The 13713-nt window shown below is 39.5% G+C and overlaps 1 long non-coding RNA gene across 6 annotated transcripts in view; it reads left to right on the top strand.

Annotated features, from left to right (window-relative positions):
- The window catches only part of LOC106482517 (uncharacterized), a 66306-nt gene that overhangs the window by 42977 nt on the left and 9616 nt on the right, over nt 1-13713 (top strand). For 3 of the 6 annotated variants that reach the window (XR_010885758.1, XR_010885757.1, XR_001292170.2), the window contains 2 exons: nt 12090-12175; nt 12864-12957. This is a non-coding gene — a long non-coding RNA (uncharacterized lncRNA). Of the gene's footprint in view, nt 1-6345; nt 6483-8972; nt 9383-9989; nt 10010-12089; nt 12176-12863; nt 12958-13713 lie in introns of those variants that run through there. The other 3 variants (XR_001292169.2, XR_010885756.1, XR_001292171.2) reach the window with 3 other exon arrangements.

Below are 13713 nucleotides of genomic sequence, written 5' to 3'. Positions count from 1 at the left end.
TCTTGTGAGACTGTGCATATAACGATAATATTAAATTATTTTATGCTTTATATATATAAATTACTTTGCCAGCATATACTAATGTGCCTTTCTGAACCTCTTAATTAGATTATTATCCTAAGCTTAATTCTATTTTATTAATATCACTTGAGTAGTCTTTTGCATTTAAGTAATTTTTGTTTTCTTTTTTGGTTCCAATTTTCATTACATTAAGTGTACATATGTGTGTGTGCATATATATGTACAAAGATAATCCTTCTTTAATCTTTTGAATAGAAGAGTTTTATACAGGAAAAAATGCTTTCCCAAATACTCATTATCAACACCTGATAAGCTGGCGAGCAGTACAATATTTTAATTGATGATTTTCTTAAATTCCAGTAGTTATTAAAGTCCTAGTATCTCTCTCTTGTTCATGTTACGATTCTAAACAACTCAAATATTTGACCTTATCTCCTACACATGTAAACTCACATTGAGCATGCATTTCCCTCACCACCAGCAAAGCTTCTGTAGTCTTCATTATCTTACATACTAGGTCAGAGTGCTCAAATGTACTGTTTAATACTGTTAAAATGTGTGGTTTGTATTACAAGAAAATTCTAGATAGGGCAAAGTTGGAAAACTATTTGCTCCTACTTAAAAACCTGACCTTTGGTCTCTTGATAATCAATACTGTGCTTTATGGAAAGGTTTTAAAGGTATACTGAAGGATGAAGAACTTAGCAGGATTTAATTTATATATTATTCCTCTTGCCCTTATTAATAAACGAGGAAAATAAATGTTGGGGAACATACAAAGAGTAATGACACAATTGTACCTCTTTCCTTTCTATGGACTAGGTTAGTTCATGCCACTTGCATTTCCGAAGTACTGATGTACATATTCATACCTAAATTCACTTCGTATGCTTCCAAATCCTTAGGACAATATTCCACTTAAATACACCAAGAAAATTCTGGAGGGATTCCATTGACCTAAATATAATTACTCAGAGCAGAATTAAAGGCACAGACACATAATTTAAGGCCCATGTGTCTGGAATAACAAGAAGAGATCAAAATCTCAACTTTCGATATTAAATTAAATGTTTCTAGACCTTGAAACAAGGCACATTTGTAGAGAGAATAACTTTGTTAGATCCACTATTATATGTTGAAGAAAAGAGGTCAAATTTTGAGCTCACAGAACCTTTTTCAGATCTTCCCCTGCAACTGCAATGTAAGCTGCAATCAAAATTTTCAGACAGTGACCAAGCGCTGTGGATATCTAACCCAAGATATCTTCTTTGCATTCGTTCTAACGCTTTAATTATACCAAAAGCCATTGACCTCATTTTGCAGCAGGACTGTACCAACAGTGTTTTCTCAGGCTGTTTATGTTTTCTCACCAACTCACCTTCTAATACTAATTTTGACTAAATACAAAAAATACACTATTAGTGATTTCAAGCTGAGACAGGACTGTCACAGTTGACGGCTTGTTCAGAGAGAGAAAGAGTATGTTTTGGCATGCAGAACGGTTGCCTGCAAGTGTTAGAGCTGCTGATTCCCAAGTTTGGATGGACAACGTTTGCACAAAACTGTTCTAGTCCCTAGTCTGATGAGCACTCCTAGCTGGATAAGTGTGTCTCTGACATAATATCACTGCATCAAAAATTGGTTTGACTCCACATCTAAATAAGAATTAACAAATATAAAGAAGTTCTGTTTTGAACCACAAATGTAAGGGTTCTTCTCTAGTTTGTATACAACACACTGCAACAGGGTGATTCAGCACTTCATCACACTAAATGTCTCTAAAATAAAAAAGTACATGCTTGTTGTAAGATTTCAGAGAAAAGCACAGTTCCTTTTCACTGTATGTGGCAATTTGCTGAATAATATATCATTTTGTCAACTGTTATATGGCAATCAAGAAAATGCCCTACGGTGCTACCTGTACACAAGAGGCAAGAATGAAGATTGTTATGGAAACAGATTCTTACTAAACTGTTTGACTTGCTTGAAATAAAAATCTCAATTCTATACTTGCGTTTTTACAGGCAAGGGTTGTTTTTCTTTTCAACCTAGTAGTAGTTGTAATTCATCCAGTTCAGTCTGAGTGAAATTCATCTCTTTTGCAAAGCTAGTATGAAGATCTTGTGCCTGTGAAACTCCGGAGAGACTTATCAAGAAAGCGCACCTACTTTTTGTTATCTTAGTCATCTAAACTTTCTAGTCTGCACCAGAAGTCAAACTGACATTTACTAGAAAATAAAAATAGCTGTTTTCTTTGAGTCCTTGATTTTGATTTTTCCACAAATATGTGTAAACATACATATGTGTGAAATCTGTTCTCCCTTTTTTATCATATTCTACAAACATTTAAGCAATCAAGCTTTACTGGCTCATGTTTATAGAAAATAAATTTCAAGGTTGGACAGATAAGTGTGTTTGAAAAATTAATTTAAAATCTGCACAAGTAGTAAGCATGCTAGAATTGCGAATGATTGGATTAAAAAACATTGTTAGTCTCATTATCTAGAACTCCTAAAAATATATTTTCCCCAGTAGATTTATAATCCAAATATTCCAAAGATTTTGCTTAAAAATTATAGCATGTTCTCTTCTTTCTAACTCTTCACCTAAGAACAGTGTGATATCTTGGAAAATAGTTTTGTTTTGAAACACAAGATTGGGCATGGCTCTCTAATCTTTCCAAGGCTTTTTTTTTTCTTTTTCTTCAGACTTTTGATAAAATGATGAATATTTCCCAGCTCAGCAGAACACTTGTATGACTCTGCAGACTTTACAGCTAGAATGGTATGACAAAAAAAAAGTTTGCATCTTTTTAAATGTCTTTAAAGCCCTACTAATATGTCCAATTCTCACGTGTTTCTAGTCCTGCAAGTTTCTGAAACAGCAAACTTCATCAGTGCAGAGAAATTAAAGCATGTAACTCAAGTCATAGAACCTGCCTTTGCATGCTGTAGCTATGGGTGTTAAAGTTCCTGGGAAGGTGCACATTAGTTTCTTGTATTTACTTTCAAAGGTGATTTCACTAATAAGCAAAGTTGCATCATTCTTTTTCATGTAAGGAGAAATGCAATAGCTTGTTATCACTTGTTTAAATACTAGTGTCTAACTAGGTATGGGCAGAATGGTCAACTAGTATTTGTTCTGCTGTGTCCCAGTCCTTTTATAAAAGTTTGCCAAGCCAGCACAGTAGATTAATTGCTACCTAAATAGTTACCTGATCCTGACAAACCAGATCATTCTGTAAAAGTAAGTGGTAAAAAAGGGGATAAAGAAACAGATTTGTTGTTTCAAGCGACGGTTGTTTATTTTAAGTAATGTAAATGTATTATTAAACAATCATCCAAATTTTTAAAGTTTGAATCAGTCTTGAGTTTAAAACTGCTTCATAAGAAATAAGGGCTACTGTACCTTTCCCAGTTTGCTTACACCTCTAAGACTGACATTTAAGGCAATCGCTATATGTTAAGTCTGGATGAAATATAGCGTAAGAACCTTGACTGAGATGATTATTTCCTATGATTGAGATGGCAGCAAGAACTAATTTGAAAATGGTTATATTTAATAATAAAAAACCCCTTCATATTTCAAAGCTCCTTAAAAAAACTGGACTTGATTCCTCAAGAAAAATACAGTACATCCTTTAGTCAAACTAATACAAAGCACAATAATTAATCCTCTTACTAGATAAGAGTAACCGGTCTTTTTGCCTTATTGAATTTCATGCAAACCTGAAATAGTGAGGTGGGTGGGTTTTTCTGTAGGTCTTGGATCTAAAAACTGAGTTCAAGCCTCTAGATCACAGAAACAATACCAATTCTTTGATATCTTATAACCAACAAGATAAAATTTGCTTAGGAAAGAAGATTAAATCCCACAGGATACATTGGTCCCATTTCTCACTTCTCTTACATCTTTATGCTTTTATTGGTAACTTTTTCCCCTTTGAAAACAGGAATAAGAAGTCAGAGCTGAATCTTGGTTAAAAGAGCTTCATTTTGAATAAACTGAAAAAGCACTGGAGTTTGGCTTAGCAGACTGAAAGATTTTTTTTCTTTACCATATGTTTATGACACTGATGAGACTGTTTCTAATTATTCCTAGTAATAAATCTTTTCCTTTCTGCTCAGAAGGTTCATCATTCTAAATATGAGCACCATAAAAGTGCTAGCAAAGCCACCATATTAGCATAATCTTAGTTTTCAGCGTTAAATCATAGAAACAAAAAGGGCATATTTAAAAGTTCTGAGTGTGCGTGTGTGCGTAGATGTGTTTGCAATTACTCAATACAGGCTGAAACAAAAGCCTGGATGTGAATTCTAGTTTGAGCTTAATAGCATGAACTGGTTGCTAGCATCGTTATTATTGCTTGTCTTGTGAGGGTACCAAAAAGCTTTAGCTAGGATCAGTATACCAAAATAGTCATTACCAGTCACCTAGGCGAGTTGGTTCTGTGCTTAGAACTTTGTCTTTATTTACGGTTGTCTCTATTGATGTTACTCTGTCGCTTTTAGTCAAATCAATATTAGCCACTATAAGTCCACCAATGAAAGCAGTATTGATGTAGCTATATTTTTACAGTGTCTTCGTTCAGCTTATTCCAAAATCTCATTTTTTCAAAAGTAAGATAAAAAGTAGATTTGCCTAGAATACAAGGTAATTTGTATTTGCCTGGACAGTTACTGTGATTTTAGTAGTGAATTACTGAGGAAGAAAACAGAAGGAAAAAAAGCAGATCTTGTTTATTTGTTTGCTTTAGTAATATATTACATGCTATAAACAAAAATAGAAAATATGATTATACTTTATTCAGGCCAAAGTAATAATTTCTGCAAACACCCCATTTGGAGGATTTTAAATGTCTACCACCAAATAGCTTGCTATGTTCAAAGAGCATCTGTTGTTCTTGCTTACATGGTCTCTAATAAAACATTTCAAACTACTGTGTTTGCTTAGGGCCTAGAAAATTGTTATTGATTTTTTTTCCTGAAAAGCGATAGAGTTTTGGTTGATCAAAAGTTTGGTGATATTGCACATCTCTCAATCTTGTTTACACTCTTGTTTTCTACTTCAAAAGGCAGGTACAATACTTAATCATTTTGTCAAATATTAGTGTCAAATCTCTGGCCTTTCCATTACGTATGTGGCTCAAAAGGCCTGTATGCTATGTCTTCACCCGTTATATCTCAAAGAACTCTGGTTCTTCAGACTTTTTGCCAATCATTTGGTATCCTCTGGCACAGAGAGCATGTTGGGGCAGAGCAAGGAGGGGACCTTGACCTGTGAAATTACAGTATGCTTTTGCATATTGTCTCTAAGGAATAATAGCAGTTTTTCTGGAAGTCGGGAGGGAAGGAACACAGGTTGTAGAAAAATAATTTGGATGAGTACTAGAAAGCAAGGTTGTGTGCCTATATCTGGAATACTAGCCACAGAGGCAGTCTCCAAAAATATTTCCCAATTTAGCGATGGAAACATTAAGTTGTCTAATTATTATCTGACATGTGGTTCAAAAAGCATGGTTGAAGTATTCAGAATGATACACAAAGCAAGAAAGTGTCATCTAAAACAGAAGAAATAAACTGTATGGGAGAAATAAACTTTATGGAGGAATTTCCTGGGCATCTCGCAGATGCCCAGAAATGTTGAATTTAGAGAGAAAAAACTGGTATAACCACAGAGGCAGTAGGAACAAGAATCTTGTGTTTATACAGAGCTGACCACAGGAGATAAAAATGTGAAAAAAGGGAAGCTAGCATTGTTTTACTACTTCATTAGGAAAAAAGAATGCAAACAGATAAGGTATTATCGGTACTTAAACAACAAAGTTTTCTGATGAGTGACATGATTCTGGAGAGAGTGACTGTGCTTACTTACACATACATATTTCACTTGAAAACAAGAAATAGGAGAGGTAATGAATACTTGTATAAGCTTCTAAGGAGCTGCTTTAGGCTTGGTGACCAGCAAGCAATAGAACAGCATTAAATATATTAAATGATATTAGACTTCCACTAATTTTTTGGTTACACATAACAGCAATGCAGTAAGTGACTTTTAAAAACATTTTTGTCTGTAAATGTACATGAATAAAAGTTTGTAAACAGGAATAATCTATTTTTTTAGACAATCTGCTATAGTTGGAGAAAAAACTGGTAAGAGTTTGAGCATACAGTTTAGGTCTTGTTGAGTTTTAATCATGGCTAAAACAAGACTGTTCTTACAATGTTCAAATATAGTTTCTGAGTGCTTTATCTTTTTTCTCCCCTTCATCTGCTTATTGGAAGCCATCGTACTTTCTTTCTTTCTTTTTTTTTTCCCCCCTAGAAATGTACCTGTATTCTGGGAACAAACAATAGGAAGTCTGGAAATTGCACGTTGGAATTCTTGTCTTTATCCTTGCTGTGAAATTGTTTCTCCTTGCTGTGAAGTTGCATCTTTCAATGTCAGGTGAAAATACCTATGTAAGTAGAAATGCGTTGCTGTGCCCTACTTTTATCTAGTTCTTGCCTCATCCTCGGTTGCCTTTCCCCTTTCTTCATTGTTGGTATTTTTCCAGGGAGCCCAACATCTGGGTTCTGTCCATGCAAACACCTTTGCATAGTTATGCTGAATAGTTCCACAGAGAGCAAGAGGATTAGTATATGCAAGAACCTGAACTTGGAATAAAGTTGCAAAACACATCCTGCTCTCCATATTGTCCTCAGAACAGAACTTCAGTTCTTCTTGGGAAGGAGGCCTTTTGCTACCCTCTTCCAGGGAGAAACACTTATCTGCTTCTCTGTCCCACCATTAATTCCCTTGGCTGGAGGATCCCATATTGTCGTACCTTTATCACTATGCAGGCCCCCAATATCACTTCTTTTATTACTATAGGGACTCTACTACCACTGTCCTTGCTGTCCCTTTGTCTGATATGGAGGGGTCTGCTTTTCTCTGTAATTCCAAAGAAATACATCTCTCTCAGTTCAAAATCTTTTATCCTCAAGGACATGAGTGAATGATTCTTTCCAGCTGACCAGATTCTTCTGGCCTCTAGGCTTACAGGACCCCAGTTCGGGAAACTCCAGCTGAAGTCCAACTGCCCAATTTTGAGTGTTAGACTAGCTCCTGAGACCTTCCATAATATTCTTATTAAGCATTGTTGGTTTTATTGCTGCCATAACTACCCATATTATTGTATAAAAGAAGAAAGAGCGAGCCATCTTTCTCTCTGTTTTTAGTATCACAGCTTTTAATGGAGCGTGCTGTGCACATGAAAAATGAAAAGGAGCAAGGCATGGGTATCATTCGAAGTGGCTGCTGAAGTATATAAATATTCATTATGTCATTCTGTTATGCTTGCTGGGTGTGCCTCTCAGAGTGGAACATCATAACCGACTGGCTGGGGACAAATATTTATGACACTGACCAAGAATGTGGAGGATGCCCTGATTGTGCTGGTATCTGAAATGGTTTCCATGGCAGTAGTCAAAACAGGAGACAGCGTCCTGGTGAGGTTGGCATACAAGCCAGTTTCTATGGTATTGGCTAAAAAAAGCATGGTACTTTGATTTACTTGGGTATTTGTGGTGCTTTTATGAGGCACTAATCAGGATGAACTGATGCCTCGAGCTGGTGAAATGTTTTTTGTGGCTTTATCTGTAGATGGAGATTATGAGCGTGTTGAAGGTGTAGAAAACGGAGAAAGTCCAAGGTCATTGGCTAAAATGAGGTCAAGAGAGCAAATGTTTTTGTGACATGGATGCAGTTAGGTGTATTTTCGAGCTAGTTTCTGTGGTACTCGATGAGGTGGGGCCAGTGGAGGCTGGAGGATGGGCTGTGACAGTGCCTCGGTCGGGCTGGCATATAGCTGGGTCTACTGAGAACAGGTATGCTTTCTGGCAGTGCAGGGCACGATGCCACATTTGACTGTTAGGTGAGGGCTTTTTTTTTTTTTTTTTCCTTACAGGCCAGATTAGGGTGGATTAGTCTCACTGTAAATCACTGTATAAAGTTTTAGTGCAGGTTAGCAAGGGATGCCTTGAGCTGGCTAAAGCATGAAGGGATTTTTGAAGCATGGGCTAAACCAGAAGGCAGTACTTAGACCAAGTGGCTTGTGGTTTCTGTTATGCTAATTTGGGTGGCAATTTTCGTGTGAGGCAGCCACCCAAAGTGTAATGTGCCACTGACAGGAAGGAGTGTTCAGATCTGGTCTGTGTGTGAGATTGTTTTTGTGGTCCTGGCTAGGACCAGAGTGAATGCTTATGCAAAACAACATGTGGGGTGGCCTCTGATGCACGCTGGCAGTACCAGTTTGAACTGGCAGGCAAGATACTGTGCAGGCAAGCGGGAAGATGGGCCAAACTGGCAGGTCACCCTCCATCTGTGGCACTTGGTAAGCCAGGTCAAGGCTGAGATCAAACTGGTTGTGTGGCCGGGGTGAGGCTGGGTGGAGCTGGAGATGCCCCGGGCAGGTGGGGCTAGGGGGGCTGGGGAAGCCCAGGGCCTGGGGAAGTCGGTGGGGCAGGAGTTCAGCAGCGAGGCCGCCCCCCTGCCCCTGAGGGGAGGCTGGCGCGGACGCGGCGCGAGCCCGCCGCGGCGCGGGGGGCGGGGCGGGGCAGCCGGGAGGAGGAAAGGAGCCAATCGGCAGCGGCCGGCGCCGCTCGCCAATACTCGGTGGCGACCGTTGGTGCGGGCGGGGAGGGGGAGCGGCGAGGAGCGCGGCCAATGGGAGGCCGCGGCCGCGGTGCGCGCGGGCCCGGGGTGGGGAGGTCGAAGGAGGGTGCGGCGCGGCCAATGGCAGCGGCGCGCGCGCTCGGGCCCGGAGGGGAGGGCGCCGCGCGGCCAATGGGGAGCGGCGCGCGGCGCGCGCGCAGAGCAGGGAGGCGCGGGGGGGAGGGGGCGCCGTGCGCGGCAGGCAGGGGGCAGGGGCGCAGGCCCGGCCCCTTCCCCGCCGCAGTGAGTACTGAGCGGGCGGCCATGTTGTGCGGGGGGGAGGGGAGGAAGGAGTTGAGAGGAGACGGGAGAGACTCTCTCACACACACGGCACAAGATGGCCGGGGAAGCAGCCGCAGCCGGGCTCTCGGGCACTCTCTCCGCCGCTCGGAGCGGGGAGGTCCGGGGAGCGCCCCGGGTGCCGGGCTCGGGGGCCACGTCGGGCCCAGCACTCTGGGGGCTCTGGGGTGACAGAGTGCGGCGAGCCGGGCTGCCGCGCGGGGCTGCCGACGGGCGAAGGGCAATGGCGCCGGGCTGCGGAGCGCTGCCCGCGCCGCTCCCGCGCCAGGCGGGCGCGGAGCCGTCCTCCGCCGCGGCAGGGCGAGGAGGGGAGCAGCGCCCCGCTCTCGGGGCCCCCGTTGCCTGTCGGCGGGCTGCTCTTTGCCGGGTAAGTGCCTGAGTCTCCTCGCTTCTCATTGTCCTTTGTCCTTGGGAGGAAAAACAAAATGTCCTTGGAGCCGGGAGGGGGAGGGGGCGCCTGCCTCTCCCTCGCCCCCCTCCGCTCCCCGCGGGGAGCCTGCGGGGCCCCCGTTCGTCGCCGTGACCCCTCTCGGGTGCGGGGGGCGCCGCGCTGCTCGGGGAGGGAGAGGTCGGCGGAGGGGAGCCGCGGAGGGAGCCCGGCTCGGCGACCTCCCCGCTGACACCGAGCCGCGCTCGGTCCGCAGAGCGCTTCCCCCCCCCCCCCCCCGCCCCGGCTCATGCAGCACCGAGGGGGCTCCGCGCGCCCTGCTCCCCCAATGCAGCACGGAGGACGGGGGCAGCTGCAGGTGGGCTCCCCAATGCAGCAGTGAGGAGGGGGGGAGCTGCGGACCTGCTCCCCTCCAGTGCAGCGTGGAAGGGGGGCATCTGCAAAACAGCTTATAACTCCAATGCAGCAGTAAAGGGGGGGGGGTGGTGGTGGTGGTGTTGAAGACTGTACTACATCATCAGTTAAATGTTTAGCTCTAAGCCCGTATCTGTTTAAAGAGCATTTGTTGCCCATTGCTGCTCAGATGGGGATATGTTTTCGTAGTTTGTAAGAACAAAGACGCCATGTCCTTTTCTCTTAAAAATAAAACTTGGTGTTTTTTTGTGGGGTGTTGGCTTTTAACTCTTTCCAAACCAGTAAGAAAAAACAGGCTGCAGATGCGACAGCTCAATACTTTACCTAAATAATAGATAAAAAATTTACTTCACTTGAAAAACAGTAGTTCAAGAGTAGAACTTTAAAGAGAACTCTGAGAATAAAGTACAATATGATTTTGCGATTAAAATGGCAATACAAGAACTTGCAAGTATTAAAAAAAAAAAACCCAAACTCGCTCATGCCAAGTCTACAGTTTAAAGTTAGCAAAATACTACAGTTGTCATTTAGACTATACTACAGGAAGAAAAGATACTTACTTAAATATGAATTACATGATATGGAAACTAATGGATTTGTGTGTGACATATTAAAGCCTTTTAAAAAGCATTTGTTGGGTGTCAGTTCTGATTTTAGTATTCAGTTTATGCATTTTTCAGGGAGCTTGCAGTCATTTCTATATATATAGCATTTTTATCATTGTTTTGCTGGTTAATAATTTAGAAGTTGTACAACACATATTGGAAGACTTTCTAAAAATGAAAGTTTAAATGGAATGCCTAATGTTTGTTTTGCATTGGCTCGCATTCAACAATTATCAGTTTAGGGGTAAAAATGTAAATTCCAAATATTTATTCAAAAAGTCACTGTAGCATATCAGGAGGTAAATATAAAGTAATAAACTTTCATATTTAATTGGAGATTATGTATAGCTGTATTTGTTGCGTTTTTCTGGTATAGACTCATACCAAATTATAAAACTCCGTGCAGGTTTTAAATATCAGAATTGGAGGTAAATCTACATTTTTCATTACTCCCTTTGTAAATACAAATCGATTATTACAACAGTGAAAGTTGGCTTTTTTAAAAATATATTAAGTGTAAGTTTGAGCAACCGTTGTAGTTCTATCACCTTTATGCAAAGTGTTCGGCATCTTCATTTTAGATTTGAATTAAAATGGTATTATAACCCGAGCAATAGTTCTGCAGTGTAGAGCAGGTTCTGACATACATAGTTTGCTGAAAGAAAGTTCTAGCTCTAGGTGGATGTCTGTTGTTTTTCGTTTTTTGTTTTTTTTTTTTTAAGTATATTAAGGAGTAATTTTTTAAATAGCCTTGGCTTGTTTCAGCTCCTGAAACTAAAACACCAATTGAATGTCGCTGAAAATAAATTGCTCGTGATTCTGAATGTATTTTATTTAAAGGTTCTGCATTTATATATATGTTAGTATGTACTGGAATTTTAATTTATATTGAGATAGCTTTTAATATAAAAATAGTTTTAAAAATATCTCCCTATTTATAGAATGATTTCATACTTCTGGAGTATGAAATTGTGGTGGTAGTCACAACTGCTGCAAAATTAAATGTTAAGCCTTTTCACAAAGAGCAAAAAAAAGTTGGCTAAAGGTAATGCAAATATGCTATTCCTTGTGTGAAAGAGCATAGTTTAGGATCTGATTAAAGGTCAAAGATGCCGAAGGTTCTAAAACTGCGTTCTAAAGGGCAAAAAAGATATTTGGGGAGATCAAGTAACTTGTGACTTAAAATTCACAGAAGCCGATGACAGAAGCCATTTTAAAAGTACTTTGCTGTCACTGGAGGTATTATTTAATTTTGCATAGCCTACTTCCAAAGACTTTAATGTGAAAAAAGTACAAGGACTAAGGGGTATTGTGTGATAAAGAAGTTACAATTGAAAACAAATTGGCTAGATACTTGATCTTGTGGTCATTCAAAATTAAAGTAATGGGAGACGGAAAAGCAGATCATAGCTATACATACAAAAATACAGATCATGCATGTTGTATGTCAGTCACTCTTCATCTCCAGTGTTTTTCTTCAGCCAAATATGTACAACCATTTATACTTTTATTTTTAGAGCTGAGTACCAAAGATATGGTTACTGCTGTCCTGAGTTTTTCCTAACTTAATAATTACCTAAAGATGAATAAAATTCAAGCATCTGACTTACTCTGTTGTTTTAAAACTAAATGCTGAAAATGTGCATACTTTTTTTTTTTTTTTTTAGGTAGAATTCTGTGAATAATACCTTATTTCCTGACTGGCTTCACGACGAATCGTACCAGAAGAATCGTACATACCTTGTTTTCTTAGGTAAGAGTGGTTATTATAACTTGTGGCAGTATGTCCGTGTTATTTTTTGATCTTGGGGTTTGCTTTTTTGCTGCTGTGCAGACAGAAAAAAAACTTAACAATTTTAAATTGGAAGGGACACATTTTATAAAATTACCTCTTTTTTTTTAAAAAAAAGCCATTTGTATTTTTTTTACAGGCATAGACTCTTAAAAATTAATGTGACGTTTGGACTGCTACTTTTGTATCAATTTTACTTTTCTAAGGTTATTTAAAAAGTGGATTAATGTATGCACATTTGCATTGCATTTGGTGGGAAATTGTCATACATTCATATAAACCAAAATGTTTCATTTGCCTCCTTTTCACAAATGAAAACATGCATTGAACTTCATGTTTATATTTTGTACTTAGTGAATTTTTAGTGTTAACACTAGGGCATATTGTAGAGTTTATACGTGACAATAAAACTCTAGACTCCAGATATATATACATAAGAAGCTTTTTGGGGCCTTTTTCTCCTTTTGGAGACCTGAACGCTAATACTTGGCAAATAAGGCATTACTTTCATTTGTACTGTAGGTAAGATTTTTATCAATCATAAGACACCTTACATGTTTTCAAAAAAGTTTATTTTAGTCAAGAACAGTAGAATTGTAGGTAGAATCTCTATATATCTTTGTTCTCTGAAACTTTTTTTCTTTAAAAGCTGGTACTGGATGTTGTTGATAAGTTACTTCTGAAGAATCAGATGGCTGATCGAGTAAAAGACCATGATCAGAATTCTGTGCTGTGCGTATCAGGTATGTTTATTTAGATTTTGTTATCCTAGGAGGCATTTTTGAGCAAAGTAAACATTGAACCTTTAAGCTACAATTTTTTTTTACCTTGTTGAATTTTCTTTAAGCCTTAGTGTATTTGAAAACTTTTGGTATGTACTAAATACAGTAATGCTAGTGTGCCTTTACACATTTCTTACGATTGGTCGCTCATAAGTAAAACATATCTTTTTAAGGATCTGAAATAACCCTAGTACACAGTGTAAAAATAAAGCTGTGTGTGTTAGGATTGCCATCCCTACTAAGCAGGTACAGTCTAATCAAATGTTAGAAATAAATTTCCCTCAATTGAAGTCATTGTTTCAAGATATTTACCAAGTGACTTCCATAAGCTTTTCCTTTGTATTTTTACGTTAAACTGGAAACTCTTTTCTGCCTAAATTTTACTCTTAAAAAAACCCTCAAACCCCGCACCCAGTCAGTATGAAATATCTTGCTGTCTTCCTTGTAATACAAACAAATCAGCTTTCTGCTGTCTTTTTTTTGTCTTTTTTTTTTTCCCCTCGAGGCTTACTTTAATGTTCTGTATTTAAACAGACTTACAGGTTACATTTGAGTCATACTTTCATCACCATGTAATTAAAAGTTGGAAATCTTGTCTGTCTGTCTTAACTGGTTCCTTTTCACAGGTTACCATGCTAATGTACTTCAAAATAAATTCAGGACATGAAAGCTTAAGGCATCTTGATGGAGACATGAGTATCAGGATTCTCAAGAATA

This window comes from Apteryx mantelli, chromosome 15 (genome assembly GCF_036417845.1).
Source record: "Apteryx mantelli isolate bAptMan1 chromosome 15, bAptMan1.hap1, whole genome shotgun sequence".
NCBI classification, from domain to species: Eukaryota; Metazoa; Chordata; class Aves; order Apterygiformes; family Apterygidae; genus Apteryx; species Apteryx mantelli.
Note: the sequence above shows the minus strand (reverse complement) of the source record. Positions and strands in the feature narration are given on the sequence as shown.